This window comes from Rhodnius prolixus, unplaced genomic scaffold (genome assembly GCF_049639745.1).
Source record: "Rhodnius prolixus isolate KJV_2025 unplaced genomic scaffold, Rpr scaffold_6, whole genome shotgun sequence".
In the NCBI taxonomy this organism is placed as follows: Eukaryota; Metazoa; Arthropoda; class Insecta; order Hemiptera; family Reduviidae; genus Rhodnius; species Rhodnius prolixus.
The window spans coordinates 38,721,314-38,745,299 of record NW_027411634.1 but is presented as its reverse complement, the minus strand read 5'-3'; the positions used below and the strand labels follow the sequence as shown (position 1 = coordinate 38,745,299).

General features: G+C 34.7%; 1 protein-coding gene across 12 annotated transcripts in view; it reads right to left on the bottom strand.

The window, feature by feature from the left end:
* Nucleotides 1–23,986, bottom strand: part of Fbxl7 (F-box and leucine-rich repeat protein 7) — a 162,860-nt gene that overhangs the window by 73,565 nt on the left and 65,309 nt on the right. For 6 of the 12 annotated variants that reach the window (XM_074140328.1, XM_074140332.1, XM_074140326.1 and 3 more), the window contains one exon: nt 15,575–15,630. The exons of the other annotated variants lie outside the window; for them this stretch is intronic. The gene's annotated coding sequence lies outside the window, so the exon portion shown is untranslated. The remainder of the gene's footprint in view (nt 1–15,574; nt 15,631–23,986) is intronic. 12 annotated transcript variants of the gene reach the window in all.

The following is a 23,986-nucleotide window of genomic DNA, read 5'->3' as shown; positions in this document are numbered from 1 at the left end:
TTTCCGCTTTCCTTCTAGACGCTTATACCTCTACCATATCCGCTGTCCTGGCATTCGCCCTTATACTTCTAGCACTGCGCTTCAGGAGCTTCACATCCGGCCGCAAGGGTAAGTGTTACTCATTCCTACCTCAGCTCTACTCTCTATATATATTTGCATGTATTCAAGTATGACCTATTCACGATTATTGTGACCCGCTTCGTCACTTCCGGTCTTATCCGCTGGCGCATAGCGCCCCGATTAACGCTACGCTTTGGGGTGTCAACGTTCACGCGCTGACACTATATAAATCAAGTCCCCTAATTTGATTCTTATTAATATTATTATATAATACAGTGGTGAAACAGTACAATCACCTGTAATGGCACGTTAAAGGAAAGCCTTACAACCCAACGCAGGAAAATGTGACCAATTTTCCTGGAAAACGTTTCAAATAAAAATTTATTTCAAAATTTAGCACCCAAATAAGATCGTCTTACTTCCGTTGTTTCAATACCGATGAGGAAGTAAGTGCTTGTTATATATACTCGATTCCTAATCGCATGATTTTACGGAAGTGGTTCTGGGAAACTCGAAACTATATCTTTCTTTTCTTCTTCCGCTTCATACTTAATATAAATTTCAGATTTCTCAAATTAAACTAATTTATTAAAAGTAAGAGAGAATCAGATACTTTCTAATTTATTCGTGAATAACTTTATTAAGTAAATTGGTTAACGCGACAATAATTTGAACCACATTAGAGTACGCTGATCACACTAACTCCACTGACAGACAAACATCCATAAAAGATCAATTTTTTTTTTTGAGGGGGGTTGATTGATCGTAATACTTCGTGACCCCAGCTGAGAGTAATTGACAGTAAAAAATTATTAACTAAACCTTTTTTTTGGTTATACTTTTTGTTTCTTTTGTTTTGTATTGGTTATAGAATTCACAATACTGGTATTGTCAATAATATTGTGCGCAAAATGATGGTAAGATGGAATCCTTGAAGGCATACGGACCAGCAAGTCTTACAAGAAGAACACGGTCATTGGCTGAAACGGGTTTATACTGTCAGGAGGATAGATAGGCAGGGAAGTCTGGCTCACGGTTAGGTTAGGTCAGTCACCAACATACTTGCCTTCCCCCCTTCCTCACCTCTTCATCTTCTACTGTCGGTTCGTCTGTCTGTATGTTTTCATTGTTCCAACAATTTATTGTTAGTCTTATCATTTTTAAAAATTATACTTTCGCTTAATACTCGTAGAGAAAAGCTATTGGCTAGGAAAATAACTTTATCAAAAAAGAATTTTTAACTCGCGTACTTATTTTCTGGGAGTGCATCCAAAAAAAAACAAAAAACAAACCTCCTTACCAGGCTAAAATGTCTTCGTCCAATTCATTTCCGCTTAGAAAAGTTTTTTTTTTGGTCACTTCCTCTTACCCAGATAAGCGAATAGTACTGTAAACATTTCCAAATTTTCAAAATCTCGAGATTTCCCGGAAATATCCCGTTTTGAGGTAAAAAAAAAAAAAACAACAGAAATCAGCTGTGAACAATCACACGACTTCCTCCTTTAATTCTACTAGCCTCGAGTTAATATGTTGAGTTGTCGCGAGTTGTTTTAAGACGCCTCAAAATGCCTCAGAGACGAATTCACCCCCCCCCACCCCCCTCCCCATTCAATATCTCTTGAGTCAAAGGCGCCTCCTTCTTCCTTCCAGGAAAGGTGCTTCCTTCTTTTTTTTCCAGGTGCACCATCAGCTTCCGGGGACTGAATGTTCTCTCGTTCCAGGAAACATTGCTTATCACTGGATAATATTCTTTTTAATATGCGAATGAATGTGATGATTATTCAGAATAAAGATAAATCACAAGAATAATTTAGAACAGAGAGTTAAAATGAAGTGCCTTTTTAATACTAACTATGATGAAGAGGATACATCTTTTATTATTCTAACAGAAAAATATTTATTGGGTGATAAAAGGCCAGCCAGCATTAGAATCTGTGAAATCTAATACATTCTAAAAATTATGATTCTAGAAGTATTAATGAAATAATGTTGGGTACTTGCTGATTTGTGTGCCTTTTGGTCTTTAATTGCACTTATACGAGGCATGTCCAGAAAGTAAGTGTACTGAGACTCTCACATCCGGAGGGATTTTTTTTTTCCCGGCATGTTGGCTACACTGCCGTGTAGCCTGATTCCTTCCCTCCGCAACGAGACCGGTTCTAGGTCAGTACGTTGAGAACTGTCGACGCGACAATAGGTTTCCGTGAAAAATGTCAATCCAATCTCCCGCCAAGTGCGGGTAATACGCGGTGTCATCCGTTATCTCGTTTGTTGAGACTGCCTTTTTTTGGTTTCAGGTGTGCAGTCTCCAGTAACAATGGAACGGAGAAATTCATCTCCATGGAGTTTGTAGCGTCTCAAAAACTCTTGCCCGGCCGTGAGAGCCTCAGTACACTTACTTTCTGGACATTCCTCGTACTTGACCTTATACTTGATTTTTAAAACTGTAAGTTTTTGTCAAGGTAAGCTGTAAGAAGCTCCAAGGAAGAGAGGGCTTCGTAGCTTGAATCGCAATCTAGGAATCTACGTAAGCGAACCTAAGCTAATCTCTACATTACTTCTATATTAGCTTTAAAGCTCAAAATATGGTAGAACATTCAACTGTGTATTTTACTCGCAAGAGATTTTTTTTAAAAAAATCTTTTATTGAAATTTACGACTGCAACGATTATTGCAACAAGCAAATGCGATGTAATATAGTGTCTTGGAATGAAGATTGGAGAAGGCACCCAGTGGCGAACTCCATTACAGTGAACAGATCACTATACTGTTATGAGGAGAGTAGGTTGTGGTCGCGATCTTCTCTTCAATCTCCTTGAAGGATTACCTAGGTAATGTAGAAGAAGATAAGTGTTCAATTAAAGGATTAGGATGAGCTGCTTATAAAGGAATGAAATTTTAAGAAACGAGTTTTAGTAAGGTCCGTTAATGAAAGGGATTTTGAGGTCATTATGGTGAGGTTAGATATTTGAAATGAACAGAATATTTGTTTTTTCAAATTATTTGCGTTAATTGGTTGATATCTTGGGCAGTTTCTTTATTTAAATTTGTTTTTTTTAAAGATATTTTAACCGTTTATTCAATAAATCAACGTCTTAGTGAAATAAACGTCATAAATCAGTCGTATTAAATGTGTGCAGCTAATACTGAAGTTTAGGAGGATTCCTTCAGGCGACTAGTACCTGTCCGGGGCACCTTCCCCTAATGTCGAACAGGTGGTAACCTGGAGCACCTTAATTAAAATTCACACCAAGTAACTAATTTTTTGTCTTCAAACGTAGAACAAAAAGTTTTTGATCATATTTTTCTGGGAAATACGTTTATTAAGGAAAGGAAGTAATGTCACTTCAGTTACACCCCCCTACAGCATATCAAATAGTACTAAATCGATTGGCTACATAAAGATAATCGATTAATCGAAATTTATAGAACAGTTTTTCTTTTTTTTTACTTCAAATTTGTTGCGTCGCCCCCCCCCCCCAAGTCTTGAATAAGACGATCTAAACTCAAACTACATAACAAATGACTCTTATATCTACTGTTACTGCGACCTATTTGGTCATACGGCATCGAAGTATGGGGATCGACTAAGCGCTCCAACTCTCTACGCCTCCAGACATTACAGTCCAAAAATACATCGAAAACTTCTTAACTAACGTTCTAAGTATCTAACCTCACTATCCATAATGACCACAAAACTCCATTTCGTTAAAGATCTTGCAGAAAACTCGATTTCTCAAATTTCACTCCTCTACAGCAGCTCATTCTAACCCTCTAATCAAAAAACTATCTTCTTCTGCAATACCAGGCGATCCTCTAAGAAGATTGAAGGTAAAGATGGCCTCGCGATCTACTGTCATAAGTGCATACGTATGTCCAAGATAATGGAGTGATACTACTGGGTGCTTTCTCCAATCGTATATTTTCAACGTTATTTTTTAATCATATACCGCTATCACTTGTTGCGGTGAATTCAATAAAAGATAAAATATTGAATAAAAGATTCAATAAACCTGGGTTTCGAGACGATTCTGTTAAATTTTTAAAATATTCATTTTCCTCCACATTCAGACTACCTACATCCGTCCGACGGACTGATAGACAGACACACGTGCATTGTGCGTGGCAAACATGAAAAACACCGTGGAAAGAACTATTCTCTTTGTCATTAACGGCAGACACTTTGTTCGCCACACATACTGTTACCATCTGTTAAGGACGAAAATCCATCCACTAGTACCTTGATATACAATCAAACACATCGGATACAGCCGGAACTCTAAACATGTTAAAGGAATAGACAGGTATATTTTATTATTGTGGAATTAGCTATGATTATAAAAAAAAATAAAATTAATAAACTGCATTGATTTCGATCGAGCTATTAAACTTTCAAATTAGATGATTAAGGTTATTTAAAATATTTCTGTCTCAGATGCTAACAAGAATTTGGTAGCCAAAACAAAATCTTTCTAAGTGTTAATGGAACACTGGAAGCCACTAGTACAACCATTAAAAGCGATCCTAACACCGAGAAACCTGAGGTTAGGTTAGGTTACAATTATATACTAAACTAATCTCAATATACAGGTAAAATACAAACAAAATCTATCGAGTAGTTTACGAGATATTTGAAGTTAAAGTTTTCACTCTGTAAAACAAAACACAAACTTTAACCCTAAATATCTCCTTTTCTGCTCGATAGATTTTTACTAAATTTTATACAATTCTATACTAAAAAGGACTTCATATACAGGTATAATATAAACAAAATCTATCGAGTAGTTTACGAGATATTTGAAGTTAAAGTTTTCACTCTGTAAAACAAAACACAAACTTTAACCCTAAATATCTCCTTTTCTGCTCGATAGATTTTTACTAAATTTTATACAATTCTATACTAAAAAGGACTTCATATACAGGTAAAATATAAACAAAATCTATCGAGTAGTTTACGAGATATTTGAAGTTAAAGTTTTCACTCTGTAAAACAAAACACAAACTTTAACCCTAAATATCTCCTTTTCTGCTCGATAGATTTTTACTAAATTTTATACAATTCTATACTAAAAAGGACTTCATATACAGGTAAAATATAAACAAAATCTATCGAGTAGTTTACGAGATATTTGAAGTTAAAGTTTTCACTCTGTAAAACAAAACACAAACTTTAACCCTAAATATCTCCTTTTCTGCTCGATAGATTTTTACTAAATTTTATACAATTATATACTAAAGTCTCAATTTTTTTTTTATTCAAGATATTTTTCAAAAAGGGTATTTCCGGTGAGAATGTAAAATCGAGAATCTGAATGAACGCATTTTTTTTATAAAAGACAGTTAAGGAAAATGAAATGGAAGATTTAAAAAAAATAATAATATAAAATAAAATAAATGAAACACAGTAGTTAATAAAGTTGTGACAAAAATGAATTATGAATAAAAATAAAGAGTAACCCAGAATTACAAATAAATAGTGATAAATAAGTTGAGATAACGGGTTCTTACATTTAGTACTAAATAATTACACAGCCCCAATCAACTACTAGATTTAAATCTTAAATGCACTTTTAGGTTTGTATGTAGCATTTGTGTGCATGAGTTGGTGTTAAAAAAAACCGACAGGTAAATATCTCACCTTAGTTCTCCCCTCTCCTAGACGTACAGTAAAAAAAAATTACAGAAGTAATAATCGCATAATAACGGCACACTCACTTTTATCTAATCCCGTAAACAGTATCTAGTTAAATTGGAACAAAATAGTCCAGATTTAAGATACAGTGTATTTCATGCTAGAGAAATAATTGGCATCATTTAAAATATTAATCAAAAGTCATTTCTTTTGCTGAGAGATTTTCTTTTGATTAAGGCAAAAACTAGAAATTGATTTACGTTCAAACGATCATTTTTTAAACATTATTCTTAATTTTTATTTTTTTAATCTTTTATAAACTGTAAATTTTTTACTTTCTCTCAATGTAGGAAGGTAAATTCAATAAACAGTCATATTTATATAATAAGAAGGCAACTCTTAAAAGCAGGGGAATTTACAAATTTTTTTTTTTTAAAGTGTTAGTTGGCAACCGTGTAAGAAGAGTGTCAGTCAGCTGTTCGATTAATATTAAATGTAAACATAACCTTTAAGGTGTTGTTAAGTCACGATAGCGTGTACGCTTAAAATATAAAGTATTTTTGAAGGATAAGATTCTTTGATTTTTGTTTTGAAGGAGGATGCCCTGAAAAAAACTAGTGACCAAAATAAGGTATTTCTGGTTTGGGTACCTGGTCATTCAGGACATAAGGGAAACGAAGTGGCAGATTTAATGGTTAGGAAAGGCTCTGCGGGACATTTCGTTGGCCCGTAACCCTGTTTTGGGGTTCCGAAGTGTGTTAAGTCTGCTACCATTAAACTTATGGATGCACACTAGGTCTCAGGAATGGCGGCTTGCCACCACTGTACAGAGACAGGCGAAGGAGTTCATTAGAGGCTATTCGGCCAAGGTTGACTGCAGAATTAATCGGTCAAGGCCCGCGTGGGGATATAAGGATAATTGTAGGCCTATTAACCAGGCCACTGCAGGCTCAGAAAACACATGCATCGCATGGGCCTGGCGGATGATAGCCTCTGGAGGTTCTGTCAGGAGGAGGAGGAGGAAACGGGCACTGCACGTATTGAGTCAGTGTGAGGGGCTTGTCCTAGCTAAGGGTGTTTTACTTCTCGGGGAGAGGAAAAACCAAGGCCTGAGGAGCTTTACCCAGAAGCCGCTCTCCAGAATTAAACGGACGGGTTTGGAGGGTGAGCTTTAGAGTGAGGGGAGCCACAATAGATCCATAGGGGTCGCAATGGCGTAGGCTTTGAGGCCGGACCAAGTTTTAATCTATCTATCTATCACCCACAAGAACCAAGATGACGTAATGCTTTACTCAACTTTATTGTTGTCACTTTGCCTCAATTGATGAAGGCATTTCCTACTTGAACAGTGACATTTTCAAAGCCTACAACTTGTGACTGTTTCTGAACGGTGTTCTTCCCCCTCCCCCCATAAATAACAACAAAGGAATCCATACAATTATCAGAAATAACTAGACACAAGTATTGTTCTTTCCTTGTGCAGCGTAACGTTTTCTAGAAATTAAAAATGGTACTTATACAGCGCGCAGGTGCACCAAAGTAGCAGTAATAGGGCGACACATACATAGACACACACACACACGACCTATTCAAATATGTGATTGGACCGGATTTCCTCTTTAGCAAAACAGTTAACATATTTTTCTACTAATAAGTTAGCGGATGTATTATATTAAACGATAGATATTAATTTCTGCTTTTATTAAAGGAGATACTTGGTATTTTTATTGGTAGTCGTTATTTAGCAATTAAATTGAGGAAATTATAAAGCGGAAGTTGTGTGATACTTCCGTCCTTGTTAGTCTCTTATTAGTCTCTTTACTTCCTCTTGTTATCAAAAGATGAAATATTGAGATCATGATTTTTGTGTGAATTCTCAAAAAAAATTTAAATAAATAAATAATTTTTTCTCAAGATCTTTCTTTACACAAAACCGAAATTAAAATGAAATTTGACGATGTTTAGTCCATCCGGTCCATACTGTTTTAATCTTTGTGACTGATGTAATAATGTAACTAATATAATAAATGATATTTTTCAAAACTGTCTCATGATTCCTCCAGTTACCAGTTTAAACGGCAGGACATTGCCACATTAAGAGATGACTTAATCCCGGTATTTAATATTCCGTTGTCGAACAATGAACAGTAGTTTTAATTTTTCTTCCTCCATAAACTATCCTCCAAAGACATACAGTTACAAACAGATATAATGGACATAAAATAAACAAAAGGCAGCACATAACATCCTGGGAATATCGAGCGATACTCCACCAAGCGGAAATTACAAATACTATTTAGTTTTATAAGTCCGCCCACTTGTTTTTTTTTAAAGTCACGCGATCTTGTAAGACACTTTGTTTATGATCATTTTTTTTGCCCTTAAACTACTAAAAATTTGTGTTCTACTTTTTAAAAAATATTAAATTCTAACAATTTTTTTTAACAAGAAGCATTTATTAGTTATTTAATAAAAGAAAACACAAATATAGATTATGTAGCACTACAATTTCTCTGTCTTTTTTTTTTTAGATTACCGGTTTGAAATTAAGTAATTACGAAGTGACAACTCTTGTTAAGTCTATAAAGTAGCGTGAAGTTAGAGCGGTACTCGATTGATCGGGGTACCTACCGTCCTAGGGCGAGATAGTTAGGAAAAACATAGCTACAGCCGCTTGTTAATCACCACGTGTGTGGGAGGTACTCCTAGCGCAAGTCTCGGGTTTAGAGACATCCAGTCCTCTCTCTACAACATCCGTACGGGGCATATCCTTCTGGCTGTTTAATGCGCGTACCCAAAGTACCCAAATGTTGGACTCACGCACAGGAGATTCCCGTTTAGAATTACTACTGGAAAATGGGTGGAAAAGATTTTTCTTCAAAGTGCCATAGTTCTATCTTTTGAGAGGGTTTTAAATTCAGAGATAATGCCATAGTTCTATCTTTTGAGAGGGTTTTAAATTCAGAGGTAATGCCATAGTTCTATCTTTTGACAGGGTTTTTAATTCAGAGATAATGCTATAGTTCTATCTTTTGAGAGGGTTTTAAATTCAAAGATAATGCCATAGTTCTATCTTTTGAGAGGGATTTAAATTCAGAGATAATGCCACAGTTCTATCTTTTGAGAAGGTTTTAAATTCAGAGATAATGCCATAGTTCTATCTTTTGAGAGGGTTTTAAATTCAGAGATAATGCCATTGTTCTATATTTTGAGAGGGATTTAAATTCAGAGATAATGCCATAGTTCTATATTTTGAGAGGGATTTAAATTCAGAGATAAGACCCTTGCTCAAAGGGTGCTCGCTCAATGGGAACTTCTCCAGAATGGCTCCCCTATGATTCTCAGCGTAGTATAAACTGAAAAATTGACTGTAAAATTCTGTTAGGCCAGTTCCTGAGAAAGGTTTGGGGATATACTTCCCTGTAAGGATACATTTCTGCGTGAAGTTGAGGATATTGCGATCTTAGTAACACCAGACATTTTTTTTTACTGAACGTATTTCCGGGCAACTCTGGCACCTTTCTAGACTACGAACACTGTATTTCCTCTTACCTCCCACCCATCGAAGAATAAAGACGGAACAAAAATAAAAAAAACTAAGTTACTAATAAATTCCTATTCGTAATTATTTGATTACACTGTGCAGTTGATATAATCGATTTGAATCATTTAAACGTGCAAATTATTCAATTAAACTTAACGTCTAACTGAGCAATAAAAAGGTTATGCACGAGTGACTTTAACGCTATCTGGCGCCAAACGAGAGAGCGAGACGGCGTTTTTTACTAGTAAAAGATGTTTTATGTTACAAAATAGCTCAATGGTGTTTACGTCTTCACGACAAGGCTGACATACGTTATTAAATGGGCTGGAATGAAGATATATCGAGTTCTTTGATTGCCGTCAAGGAATAAGAAACTCGATAATCGATAATGATTACCGGTAATAATCAGATCAATTTAAAACCATTAAATAAGATCCAGCCGGAGATAAGATTTATACTTTTTTTCCCCCTCCCGGTCAAGAAAGTAGCATATCCGGGCCATGAATTACTATTTTAAGTTGTTGTGGCCTAAAATGAGCCCAAACAAGAACCTAATTCCTACCTTATCTCCAAAAATCTGCTCACATTAACTCGAAACTTGGAGGGGGTCCCCATGATTCTTTCTCGAATATCCCATCTGGTTGACAATGTACCGGTCAAAGTACCCACATATTGGATAACTGGACAGATGATTTCCTAACTACTATGTGATCGGTAATCAGGGCTACCTTGATCCTTAGTGTGCTCAAATTAGTCTCAACTCTAAAGGTATCTGTGATTATCTTTATCTTTGTGGTTATCTCTATGTATAAATCTCTAGTACTTCAAAAACTTGCTTATAAAGTAGTATTTTCTGTCAGAAATCACCGTGCCCAAATTGTATGCAAGGTTTTCCTATTTTTACTATTATTTATTTCTGGCTTGTCACTTTCACATTCTAATAATTTTATTGATAATAAATATTCATCGACAGTTATTGATATAATCCAACGAAGAAAACAGATCAACTTTTACGATGATATAAATAACAACTATAATCGATAATTCAAGGTTGAATCGAACATTAAAAACAAAAAACAGGAATTTCCCGTGGGAAAGTTTTATTACCCCAGCTGGTAAGGTGGGAAGCGAGGGAACATGGATTTCCTCCTACTGTGATCTCTCTAAATCCTGATCAAGAAATTTGCCTTCAAAAATATTATTTTAAACTGACGTTGAAATAGCAGCATCAACTTTAGACCTATATCTTTGATTTTTTTTTTTTTTTTTAAATTTTAATTATGGTGGATACAAATACAAGCAGGCACTAACACATACACAATAAACTTAATAGTCAACAGCAACAATAATCCAACATTATTTGTAAGCTAAAGGTACATAAGTCAAGAATCGTTCTATTAAGAGTAAGTAAAGTAATTGCGCCTATTTTTTCAGGCGGGGCATAACATCCAACTATCAATTAGGTGTCGTGGACGGGGGAGCAGAAGCTCATACTTTACTATAAATAATTTTTTCTGACAAATAAAAAGAAGTCATACGCGGGATTCGATCTGGGGATCTCGCACATACGAAGCCACTCTCTTGACCACTAGACCAACACCGGCCCCTTCGTTCTATTAAAAGTTACATCTGCATTTTTATGTAATGAAAAAAAAAAGGGTCAGTTTATGATTTTATGCGGTGTCCTAAAGAGAAGAACCATGAAAACTACTAGAATTAGAATTAGAATAATAATAATAATAATAGGGAAGGGATTAGCTATGCGGTTAGCGTATTGGATTCCCACGGGGAGGTCCCGGGTTCGAATCCAGCTGCTGACCCTTAGATTTTCTCTTCCTAGGAGCTTCTTACAGCTCACTGTCCGGTGATGGACAATATTTTGTCTGTAATAAGAGAACACTGTCCGAAGGCCGGCAGTGCACTGAAAAAAGCTCCGGGCGCCAATAGCCTTAGATGTTGACGCGCCTCAAATAAATTTAAAAAAAAATACCAATGCTTTAAAGATTTTATATAAAAAAATTTGTAAATAAATTTAGCGCATGATTTGTTAAGATTAATTTTTTTAGTGAATTCTTAAGATATGTGTGTGTGTGAGAGAGAGAGAGTGAGAGAGAGAGCGAGAGAGCGTAGGCTAAAATTACAAATCCTTAATTTTTAATGCTTTTTTTTATATATAATATAATGTATAAGGTGGGTTAATAATCGGATTATAGTTACTGCCTAAAATAATGATTAAAGGTGAAGAGGTTAAAGTGTGAGCGAAGTCACCAACAGGAAGTGATGCTACGAGTTGTATAACGGGAAATTGGTAACCCGTAAATAAAAACATTAAAAAATAGAAAAGGCTCAATTAAAAGATGTAAAAAAAAGAAAAATTATCGTTAATTATACAATTCTGTCTGTTAAAAATCTAACGGAGTCTTTACGGAATATTTTCACCCATAATTCCATGACCATTTGAGAAAGTAACTAGCATCAAGCGGATATAGGAGTATATCAAGGAAGTGGAATGCTCACACTGCTTTCTCTTACTACAGTTTACTTAAACTGTAATTAAAGTTTCTTGAAACTTGCAGTTTCAAGTTACCAAAATGGTAATAAAAACCATAAAAAACTATGAATTAACCAGTTCCAGTTAATTCAGTTTTTTTAAAAAAAACCCAAAGTGTGCGGAATTAAAATCAGACAATGACGTGTGCATAAACGTCGAACGCAGGAGGGCAAAACAACCAAAAAGTTTACAACAGTCGTAATAGTCACTGCAAGCAACTTTTTCTGCAATCTCTCTTGGGCTTACAGATTACAGCAGAGCATTCTGTGCTCATTCCGAAATCTTGCACCGCTTCACGGTAGGCATTCCTCCTAGTTAACTAGGGAAGAGCAAGAGCTTTCACAAGGAAGAAAAGAGCTTTTTGAATTCTGTGCAAAATGAAATCATGCTCGTATTGAGAGGTCTGAACCTCTATCTAAAAGGTAAATAAGGGCGTTGCACAAGGGTTGAGAGCTTCTATTTGTGTGCGTAATTTTCCCCAATCTCTAATGTGGAAACCAAACATGTACCAACCACTTACCATTTGGCTGACTCCCACCAACCCCCTCCGTATAAAATACTTGGCAGTTCTATTGGTAAAATAAAGGTAACATCCCACCAAATAATATTCTTATTGTATTTTATTAAAATTTCGAGTTTTTATAGTTAATGGCAATTTTATATTTTTCACGAGTATTCACGTCGAACGCGCTTAACTGGTCAAATGTAACTTCCGCACAGCCTTTTTTTTTTTCCAAAAAAATTCAGAATTTTGGTTATACTTTTAATTCTAATTAAATTTTTTAATAGCATATAATTCCATACATATTATACTGAAGAGGGATGCTCTACCAAAAGTGCACGAATTATCCGGGAACCACATTATATGGCCACAACAAGTTGCTGGTGATGTAGCTCTTCATATGAAGTTGAATCGCGGTAGAACTGAGTATCAGACTATGACTCAGACTAGAATATCCATAATCCAAGAACTGGTCTAACAAAGACCCTATTATCTTATACAAAAAAAAAAAAAACATGGTGGAGAGAAATACGAAGGGGGAGCAAGCGGGGCATGATAAGGAGTCACACAAAAATTTACATTAAAAAATAAATAACTCCAGTCTTATCGTATAATTAGACTCAATAAATCATAATAAATAAGGAACAGCAGATAGGTTTGCTGTTAAAGAATATATTTGACGACGGGTCAGCTGTGAACTTTTTGCTCTAAATTTGTACAGGCAGCTGATATAATTTTTTTTTTTTTATTCAGGGCAATGGAAGGTAACATAATGGTTATGTTTAGCAGATGAAAGATGTCTTTCTTTGTTTTTATATTTAGTGATTTATTAAAGGAAACTTTAAGTGTAACCGTCAAAAAAGGGATTTAGGCCAGTATAGGTAAGGGAAGAGGAGAGAAAATCTATAACGAAGTACGACTTTTACCCTGAGGATAAGGGCACTAGCCTTCTCATTGGTAGAGATCCCAAATCACCTGAAGGCAGTATGAACTCCAAGTTTTAACTTTTCACTTCCTCTTCTACTATTAGTTGTTAGAAAAAAAGGCATTTTAATCGTGTAGGTTTCGAGAATTTACTATAAATATGCGTTTAGTAGTTTCAAAATGGTCTACATGTATAAGTATCCATCATATAATTCAAAATACTAAAATACACCGAAAATAAATCAAAGGAGCTCGGTTTCCTAAAGATTGAAGAGTTTGTAAACGGTTTCAAATTCAGGTTTTTTTTTAAAAAAAGAAAAAAAAAAAGAGGGAATAGCGAATTCCTGTTCTTTAACCTCTTGTGGTAACCCCCGGGGACAACTGCTCCTGCAGCCGAGGTATCATCGGGAGTAAAAGGAAGCGTTCGGCACTAAGCAGCGAGATATTCCTTGCTCTTATCTCTTTCCAGTACCTACCTAGCCCCAATCCAAGATGCCATACGACCCCGAGCAAAACAATGGATGCCACTGGGGTGACTGTATTGAAAACGGAGCCTCTGGAGGCTTCCCCTCGCCACCACAGAGTAAGCAGCATTTTCCTCGGACTTGGGAGGGCCATAACAGTCATCCAAATCTGCCGCTTCTCCTACTCTTGCAGGGGTTCACCAGAGGCGATTCTAAATGGTCACCACTTGAGTTAAATTGTGTCCTCCCTAAAGAAACTGGAGAAAGAGTCTGGTGGTCATTCCAATCAGCTAGCTCTACCGATCCCAAGATTCACCCTAGAGAGTCTGGCCACTTACCTAGGGCGAAGGAGTGCCAACCACTAGAACCCGGGTAATGATCTTCAAAAATTTGACAAGATTGCTACACATCCTTTTTTTTTTTTTGCTTAGAGTATTTGAAAGTAAACAATGATTTCCGATAAAGAAGCTCCTGCAGATGCGAGCGGGGTATACAGGGCTTTCACCTCCAGAACAGCCCTAGGGTGTTCCTCAAATACCGCCTACAAAAAAATAAAAGAAAAAATAAATAAATAAACCTTCCATTGTTCTAGGTTAAACATTCGAGCATGCAAATCTACCATACCCAACCAACATCGAGCCTCTTATAATATAAAAGCGATATATGTTATTAACGATAATTTGTACCGTTCAGATAGCCATCGATATAGGGTGGTATCTAAATATATAATATATATCAATATCTAACCTTATTCTTTTTCCATTATTGTTACCACAACTATTTATTAAACGTTATCGTATTTTGATACAGAAGGCACTGGGAGGGTTTGTGTTGGTGTTAGAGCCTGCAGCGTTTATGAAAGCTCCGCCATTACTAAAAACCTAACCTTAAAGTTTTTTTGTTTTTTAAACGTTCACTTTTAATTTCAGTCTTAAAATTGGTAAAGTTACATTTTGTATTTACTTTGTCAGATAAAAAAAAGCTGTTTTTTATTTTAAACTGTTTCTTTCACAATTTTTTATCGATATTCGATAAAATTCATGACGAAGGTAATTTCATTCCATTTTACTCAATTCTGGCCCCAGGTTATGACCAAACTAAAAAAATAAAAAAAAAAATACGCAACTTATTTTTTTAATCAGAGAGCGCAACTTAAATTATAAAACTTGATAAAAACTGTTTCATTCCCCCTAAACCCTTCCCAAAGATAGTGTCCTCTAAAATCAGATATATCCTAATTTTAGTGGAAGTTTTTTAACCAAAATACTAATTCAAATCTGGCCTTAGGCCAATGAAAACACACTCCAGTTTATCGTCATCATTTGCTTAAAATCACAAGCCTCGTGATGGATTTCGTTGATATAGTCCTTCCGGTTTTAAATTAAAAGTGGATCTCAAGTTAACTATTTAACTAGCGATAAATAGTTCTCAGCTAGCTGAAGAGTGCTGGACACTAAAATAGTAACTTGTTTTCTTGTGGAGAGAGGGCACCACTACAATTAGAGAGATCCGCCGTTACGAGTATTTTGTTACCTTTAATAAATAATTTCTTGAAAATTTTTAGTTTTCACGAAGTACCTTCAACACAAAGAAAATAATTTAAAACCGAATGTTTCCCAAAACTTTTTTAGAATTGCGGTTACACATTTCACTTGAACAGAACATCCAAATTTAAAGTAACAACTCCGAGTGAAATTATTTTTAAAATTATTTAAAAAAGATTCAAACACAACCTCAGCACTATTCTACATTTCTTCTAAAAAAAACTATCCCCCACAGATGTTAAAGGCGGATAGAGCTATGTGTCTTGCACAAAAGCTAATTTCAGAGAAAAACATGCGCAGCATTTTTACCAGTGATAGGTATGTTAAGTTAAAATGATATAACAGGAACTTACAATGTGTTTTGGGCCAATAGTAAACAAGCCACCATTAAGTACATCGCCTAACTCACCTGTAACAGAAAATTAATAAATAATTACTATTATAAAAATGAATATTACTACGACTAAAAAAATACTCTAACCACTAAAAGTAAAGTAATCGCCTATTTTTTCAGGCGGGGCTTAACGTCCAACTACCGATTAGGTGTCGTGGATGGAGGCCAGTGAAAACTACCTCGCAACACGAAAATACCACTTCTCTTAATTCTGTTTGAAAGACAAATAAAAAATATACAACAAATTGGGAAACCATTGATATAAGAGGAAGCGTTTCTAGATCCATAAGATGCGACAGCATCACAAGATCCGATGATATGCCGAAAAAGGGACAGAGAGGACCCAGGTATAGTGAGGGAGTGCCGAACAGTCTCTCTCTCTCTCTTCGAGCCACAGCTGCAGATTGCACAATCTGACAGGGGCCTTACTTGCCCCCCACAATCTCTGTCGCAACCAGATGTTGTCCACTCGCCTGTCTACCAGCAGAATGGTTCTTGCAGCCTTGTTCTATTGTATAACCTTTTTTCTAATTAATTAAATAAATAAATAACACAGATGCAATTTGTTAGTATTATAATGCAAACCATGTTACCATTTATTCATTAAAAATAAATCAGAAAATCAGACTAATACTAAGAGCTATTACATATGCTAACAAACAAATGTAGCAGATTCAGGGACTGTGAAATCGATTCTTTTCTGACACTTACAGAATCGATATTCACAGTGAATCTAAAAAAAAAGAAAACTTTAAGCAACAGAAATCAATTCTCATGAGCAAACGTTTTACGCTAGATCCTTCCCCCACCCTCCAGTAAGCAAAAAATAACTACTTTCATAATGAAGATAGTAAGATAGTTGCAACATCATAATTAACTTCGGACATTTTAACTAATCACAACTACATGACCAGATTCACTGAAAAAGAAAAATACATACTTTCATTGCCAAGGTGAGAAAAAGAGATTCACATAAATTCTGGAGTCGCAGTTAAACTGGGAAGAATCTCCTTTAGCCGATCCTGTAATCAGTTATTGGAAATCTAATTTCAAAAAGAAGAAATTTGAAAATAAACAGGGCAATTAACCAATGGATGATTGTATCTGATAATTGATAATCTTTAATCAGAGAGAGGAGAAAGGTTTGGCTGATCACCGAGACTTTTTACTTGGAACTGGTCCATGCTGATTATACTGGTTTTAAATATCTTTGATTTTGGTCCAAAAATCTTCTTCTCCTCAACAGTGAATAAAATATTATGGCTACATGTCGTTTATAAGCTATCATTTCAAGTTCACACGTCTCAGGAAATTGTTTCAGGAAAAAGTACTGATGTGAACAATCAAAAGTTTACGTAATTCATGAAAGAAAATAGAGAACATTGCCAATTTCAGTCTCTAATGCCAAGCTTTCGACTGAGAGGGACTAGGTCATCTTCAGGGCTAGTGATGGCGAACCTATGACCCGCGGGTCAGACACTGCCTTTTTCATTGACCCACAATTTCTAAGCAACCATTTGTTTGTTTACACGGGCCTGATTTAGATTTTCTAATTGTGTGGATAATTTATATTCTATCTGCATTTTTTTTTCCAATCACGCATTGACACAAAAGTAATTTAAATGCTATCATCTATAATCTTTAGTTTGATCATTACAGTTCTAAAACACGTCATGACGACAAATGCTTTTCGTAGTATTTGAAATAAAGCAAAAGTGTTTACAAAATATCAAATAAAATGTATAATTTTACTCTTATTTTGTTTGTTAAAAAAATCGACAACCCAAGGCAAATAACCATATTTAGATTTTTCTTCAGATAAAACACACTTTTGTTAGGTTTTGTTCAGTTATGTTTCTAAAAAGAGACTTCCATAGCACTTGTTTCGTCCCGTTTTACCCGTTAAGCCAACTGAATTTTAAAGATGTATAGAAAATATTCAGTTTAGAATTTTTAAACTTAACTCTTTTGCAAATGGGCATTAGTGACCCAAGAGCTAGTACTAAAAAAAAAAAATGAACAAAATTTGACCCACGTCTCAAAAAGGTTCGCCATCCCTGCTATAGACAATTACAATACTTTTTTACACGTGCGTGCTGTATGTGCTGAGTGTGGTCGACTTCTAAATGGATAACTTATATAATAAGCTTAATAATAATGACTCTATTTGAAGGAAACGTAACGTCACAGCTACCATAAAACCATATTTCCTGATAAGAGAAGTTTCAAACCAAAATTTCAAGCCTAACTCCTTTATGGCCTCAAATTCAAATGAAACCTTAAACACAACAGCCTGAAAAAAAAAATGAAAGACAACACATTGATATTCACAAAATTAATGTTTCACGTTATAATAATGGATGGAACGGATTAGCTAGGTGGATTTCTCGGTGGTTTTTTGGATTCAAGCTGTAGGCCCACAGATTTTCTGACATGGAGCGGCGTTTAGTCTGTTATCCGTTGGCCGGCTGCGCACTAAAAACTCCGGGTGCCAATGATTCTGCCCCAGATGTTAACGCGCCTTAAAAACAAAATAAAAAAAAAAAAATTAAAACAAATAAAATGAACAGCCTTCAAAGGAAAGCTTATCTTTGAATCTATGGGAGAAAAGTCATACAGAATGTTTTCTGTAACTTATTGGTTCTACCGGGCATGGTTTAAAGAAAATCTTGGGAGCCATTTTCCAAGAAAAACATGAAAACTATTATGAAAAGACCACACCAGAAAAAAGATATTACGTATTCAATTGAAAAGAACCTTTAATTAACTCCCTCTGAAGTGGGTAGTCAAACCCTTCTGAACCCTAGAAGTGAACAAAGGACAGAATTAAAAAAAAAAGCGAGAGAGGAAATAACCTCAGACTGAATGACAAAAATCACTTGTTCTCATTCAGTGTTTCACTAACACTGAATTCGGAAGATCAATTTAATATTCAAAGTTCTCTTTTTTTTTTAAAAAAAATAAAAGAACTAAAATAAAACGAAACAAGAGATTGTAAATAGGTAAATATGATAAAGTCACGAATTCCATAAAGGGGCCACAAGAAGATGGACACGAAATGTATATACTTGGTATTGTGGTTGAGATATTTGGCCCGGACACGAAGTTATTGGAATCTTAAATCGGATCTAATAGATATGGCAGTGCATTAGACGTAGAAGAACATTATAGAATCTAGAGTGAACGCTCACATTAATTCTAAATAAAATTCTTTCGAGTGTTTTCTAGCTTAAAACTGAGACGTAAGGGGATGCCCACTCTTAAAATCAATTTTTTAAGAAAATACTCTTAAATAAACAGGCTATTCCTCTCGGTTTTACATTTTGCTGGCAAAGAAATCTTTAGATTTATATTTATAGTCCATTCTCGGAATTTCTGCAACATAATTCCATCCACTCTATCCTCAATTTTGGCTAGATCAGGGAATTAGTTATTCAGATATACTGCAAGTCCATGGTAGGTACCATAAATGGAAGTTTTAAGTAAAGGCAATCTTATGGGCTCTTTTAGATATCATGTTAACTGCAATGAAGACCAATTGGCATTTGTAGACCCAACAAAACACACCTGGGATGGTGTGAACGACTGTGGGGTAAGTTCAGGGTTAATAATGTCCAAATTATTTTTGATTTTTAAGAGTTACTAAGTTGATTAATATTATAGTCAAAATCCTTTATAAGAAGAATAAGTTAAGAGATAACATTTTTTTGACATATAGAGGTTAATGTTCATTTCCGGTTGTACAAACCTTAAGGGAAATGATAGTTTTGGTTTTCGACCGTTGTAAATTGATGTTTTTGGGAATATTGAAGTTCCTCATTATTCCCAAAATCATCTTAATCCTGATTATTCCCAAAATCATCTTAAGGGAAGTCTACAAGATTAAGAGTTACTTAGTTGATTAGTAATCAAGTCAAGATCAAATAGAACCTTTATAAGTCAAGAGATAACATTTTTTTGACACATAGAGGTTAATGTTCATTTCCAGTTGTACGAACCTTAAGAGAAATCTACAAGATCCTTGACAATTCTTACAATTTTAAATTAAAATAACCAGAATGGAGGAGTATTAAAGGTAAAACGAAGCAAGTTCATGCAATTATCTATCATTTTTGGATAGAGAAATGTTTGGTTAATTTAAAATTAAAACAAAACAGAAAAAAAAGAAGTGATAAGTCTTAAATGTAAGATAAAGCTCATTCACTTAAATAAAGGACTTATAATCTTAAGTCTGGTCTTAATACTGTCGCGCCTACTCTTAAGACAGTGAATTGGCAAATCGGACTTCCAATGACATGCACGGCCACCAACATCGTGATCAATAAAATAAATAAAAATGGCTCCAGAAAAAAAAAGAAGAACAAAGTAAATATAAAAGATATTTTTTAATCTAAAATAGTCTTATCCGGGAGCAGTTTATAGTCTGCTGTATATTTAAGTGCAAATAAAAAAATTGTTTGTTTTAAATCTTGATGGAGATTTGCGGATGCTGCTACGGCGTTAATTCATCGATGAACGGACAATAGTATACAATCAAGAGAGGCAGTGGCGATCTTAAAACACACACTCTTTGTCCGCCGTTGCTCTTCAATGTCCCCATGACTTCTTAATTCTTAACGCACGCAAGAATGCTTTTTTTTCTTCTTCTTCTTTCAAGTTTAGACTAGAAATTCTTTAAAAAAGTTATCTTTTCTTGTTTTTTCCCCCTCTTCTCTTTGGCCGTTCTGGTTACGAAATGATAGCCACAATAAAAAGGAGATAGATTCAAGCGCAGGGTGGTAAATCTATCCCGGCACACTAATGGAGTAACCACTTGCTCAAAAAGATAACGAATTATCGCATTTCTTACTTTAGTCTTTTACTTATTTATTTTAAGACAGTTTCACCGATTCCATTTCAAAGAATTAAAAAAAAAAAAACACTACTTTAAAACGGGTATTTTTTACTTAATTTTAAATTAAAAAAAAAAGAAATGATTTCAGCCGATTAAAACTTTTTTGTGGTGCTTCCATTAATGTCATCAGCACCATAATACTTCAATTTAAATGAAGTTTTAAAAAACACGAGCGAGCGCACACAAAACATATAAGATTTTTAAGTGCTTTTAATGTTCTTAAAAAAAATAAATAAAGACAATGATAAAAAAATAAAAAGTCTTAATACTTCGAAACCTCAGTCACCAGTTTTGATATCCAAGTAAAATAAAAGAAATCAGTTGAGGATACTCACAGGAATTCCTCTGAGGTCCATCCTCGAAAGTTATAACTAGTAACAGAGTTTCTCGACAGAATCGAATCAGGTAATCGGTAATAATGTCACAACAGGTGATAAAAGAAAAAGTATTGAAAAAAAAAAAATCGAAATTGCATCAAATGTCTATAAAAACAAAGTCAACTAATTTGAGCTTGAAAGTACTGAAGTACATTTAGCCAGCCAAAAGAGTATGACGTAAGCGGTGAAAAGAAAATAAGTGTCCTGTATGTCGCATTTGAGGGAGGTGAGTGTTAACTTATTTTCAATGGCAACATTGTTAAACTTATCCTGCAACAACTTCAATGTTTTAAGATGATGAAGAATGATTTAGAACCGGAGATAAGAGAGAGACCAAGAGGCCCTTCCTTCCCCAGTATAGATGGAAGTACAGCGTGCAGGGGGAGAGGAAATAAAAGTAAATAAAGCGCAAGCCCAAGACAGAACAAGGTATTGAGCAGGCCTATGGTAGATACATATGGTTCTGTTGCGCCACTGAATTGCAGAAAAGTATCCTTAAAGATATTATTTCCAGACATAATCCATCCATTTGATTGTAACTGCAATAGATGATGCAAAAGATTTGAATTGGAGACTGAAGATGGTCTCTCGGAGAAGCTCGAAACGTTGTGAGAAGCGAAACGTTGACAGAACCAGGTATTGAGCAGGCCTAAGGTAGATTATACGAGTATATGGTTCTGTTGCGCCATTGAATTGAAGAAAAGAAACCTTAAAGATATTATTTCCAGACATAATCCATCCATTTGATTGTATCTGCAATATATTATGCAGAAGATTTGAATTGTAGACTGAAGATGGTCTCTCGGAGAAGCTCGAAACGTTGTGAGAAGAAACAGGACTAATGATAGACCAATTCTTATAAAACAAAAAAACAAAAATTCGCACTTAAGGGGTTCCTCAAAACAAATAATCTTGGCTAAAACTTAAGAATTATAAATCAACACGATAACAATACTTTCACTTACAAAAGGATAAGAGAAAATAAAAAAACCTCCAAGAAACAGACTTACAACCCCGAGCTAGGCATTAATTAACAGGAAATCTAACAGCACAGCCATCAATTTGGAAAATTCTTTCAACTTTAAGAACTCAAAAGACATCATAAACATCGACCTACAATAGCATTTTTCTAGGCTCTAAATGTTGAATTACAGTTAAAAAAATTTCCATCTCTTCTCTGGTATCTCCCAACAATTCCCAGTTTTTTATTAACATTTAAACATCCACCAGAACCTTCTAGTTTTATACGTTATAAAGTATAATTTAATTTTTCAATTACTTTCCAACATAATTTTTTATATTAATCTGTCTCTGCTTTAGTTAAATTCAATTTTTTTTTTTTTTTTGTCTTGCACATTGTGAGTCTGCGCTCTACACACGAATCTTTAATCATTTATAAATTCTGTTATCAATTTCCAGAAGCACCTGCTCTGGCACTTGATGTACTTGAAGCATGGAGCACCAAGAAGAACATTACTTTCAGAACACTTCGAACATCTTTCTCTTCAAAAATAAAAATAAGTTAAAAACCCGAAATCATAAGAAACAAGGAAAATATACATAACATCATAAAATTATAAAATAATTGTTAAAAAAAATCAATATTTTTAAAATTGTAATAAAATAGTAATCCACCATAAGTGTAGCACAAGAAAGTAATAAATTATAAAATAAGAACACAGAATTTATAAAAAAAAAGTTGTGACATAACTCTTTTTACCATGGCCAGCTTTACTAAAATTGTTTGATTTAAATTTATGCTTCATAAAAATAAAGTATTACACAAGTGACAAGAGATAAAGGTTAATTTATGTGAAATTGTATCAATTAAATTTCATTTTGTTTTTTTTTTTAAAAAAAAGGCTTGGAATACCAGATTATAAATTAAAGTCCTTCAAGGTTAATAAGTGAATGAACTAGTATAAAACTGAAGCGATTGTATTTACAATACCCTGGCCAGAAAGGATTGCAGGCGAAAGAAAGTATCAAGCAATGCTGGGTATAAAACATAAGATAAAAAGCTCAACTTTAGGGTGTACTTGAAGGACAAGGTACATAAAAAGGTAAGATGATCATCTGCAAACCTGTTTTCCGTAGCTAAATTGTCTCCTTCAAGTACCTGGGAGTAAAACATAAGATAAAAAGCTCAACTTAAGAGTGTACTTGAAGGAAAAGGTTCATAAAAAGGTAAGATGATCATCTGCAAACTTTTTTTCCGTAGCTAAACTGTCTCCTTCAAGTAACTGGGAGTAAAACACAAGATAAAAAGCTCAACTTAAGAGTGTACTTGAAGAACAAGGTAGATAAAAAGGTAAGATGATCATCTGCAAACTTTTTTCCGTAGCTAAACTGTCTCCTTCAAGTACCTGGGAGTAAAACATAAGATAAAAAGCTCAACTTAAGAGTGTACTTGAAGGACAAGGTAGATAAAAAGGTAAGATGATCATCTGCAAACTTTTTTTCAGTAGCTAAATTGTCTCCTTCAAGTACGTGGGAGTAAAACATAAGATAAAAAGCTCAACTTAAGAGTGTACTTGAAGGAAAAGGTTCATAAAAAGGTAAGATCATCATCTGCAAACTTTTTTTCCGTAGCTAAACTGTCTCCTTCAAGTAACTGGGAGTAAAACACAAGATAAAAAGCTCAACTTAAGAGTGTACTTGAAGGACAAGGTAGTTAAAAAGGTAAGATGATCATCTGCAAACTTTTTTTCCGTAGCTAAACTGTCTCCTTCAAGTACCTGGGAGTAAAACATAAGATAAAAAGCTCAACTTAAGAGTGTACTTGAAGGACAAGGTAGATAAAAAGGTAAGATGATCATCTGCAAACTTTTTTTCAGTAGCTAAATTGTCTCCTTCAAGTACGTGGGAGTAAAACATAAGATAAAAAGCTCAACTTAAGAGTGTACTTGAAGGAAAAGGTTCATAAAAAGGTAAGATGATCATCTGCAAACTTTTTTTCCGTAGCTAAACTGTCTCCTTCAAGTAACTGGGAGTAAAACACAAGATAAAAAGCTCAACTTAAGAGTGTACTTGAAGGACAAGGTAGATAAAAAGGTAAGATGATCATCTGCAAACTTTTTTTCAGTAGCTAAATTGTCTC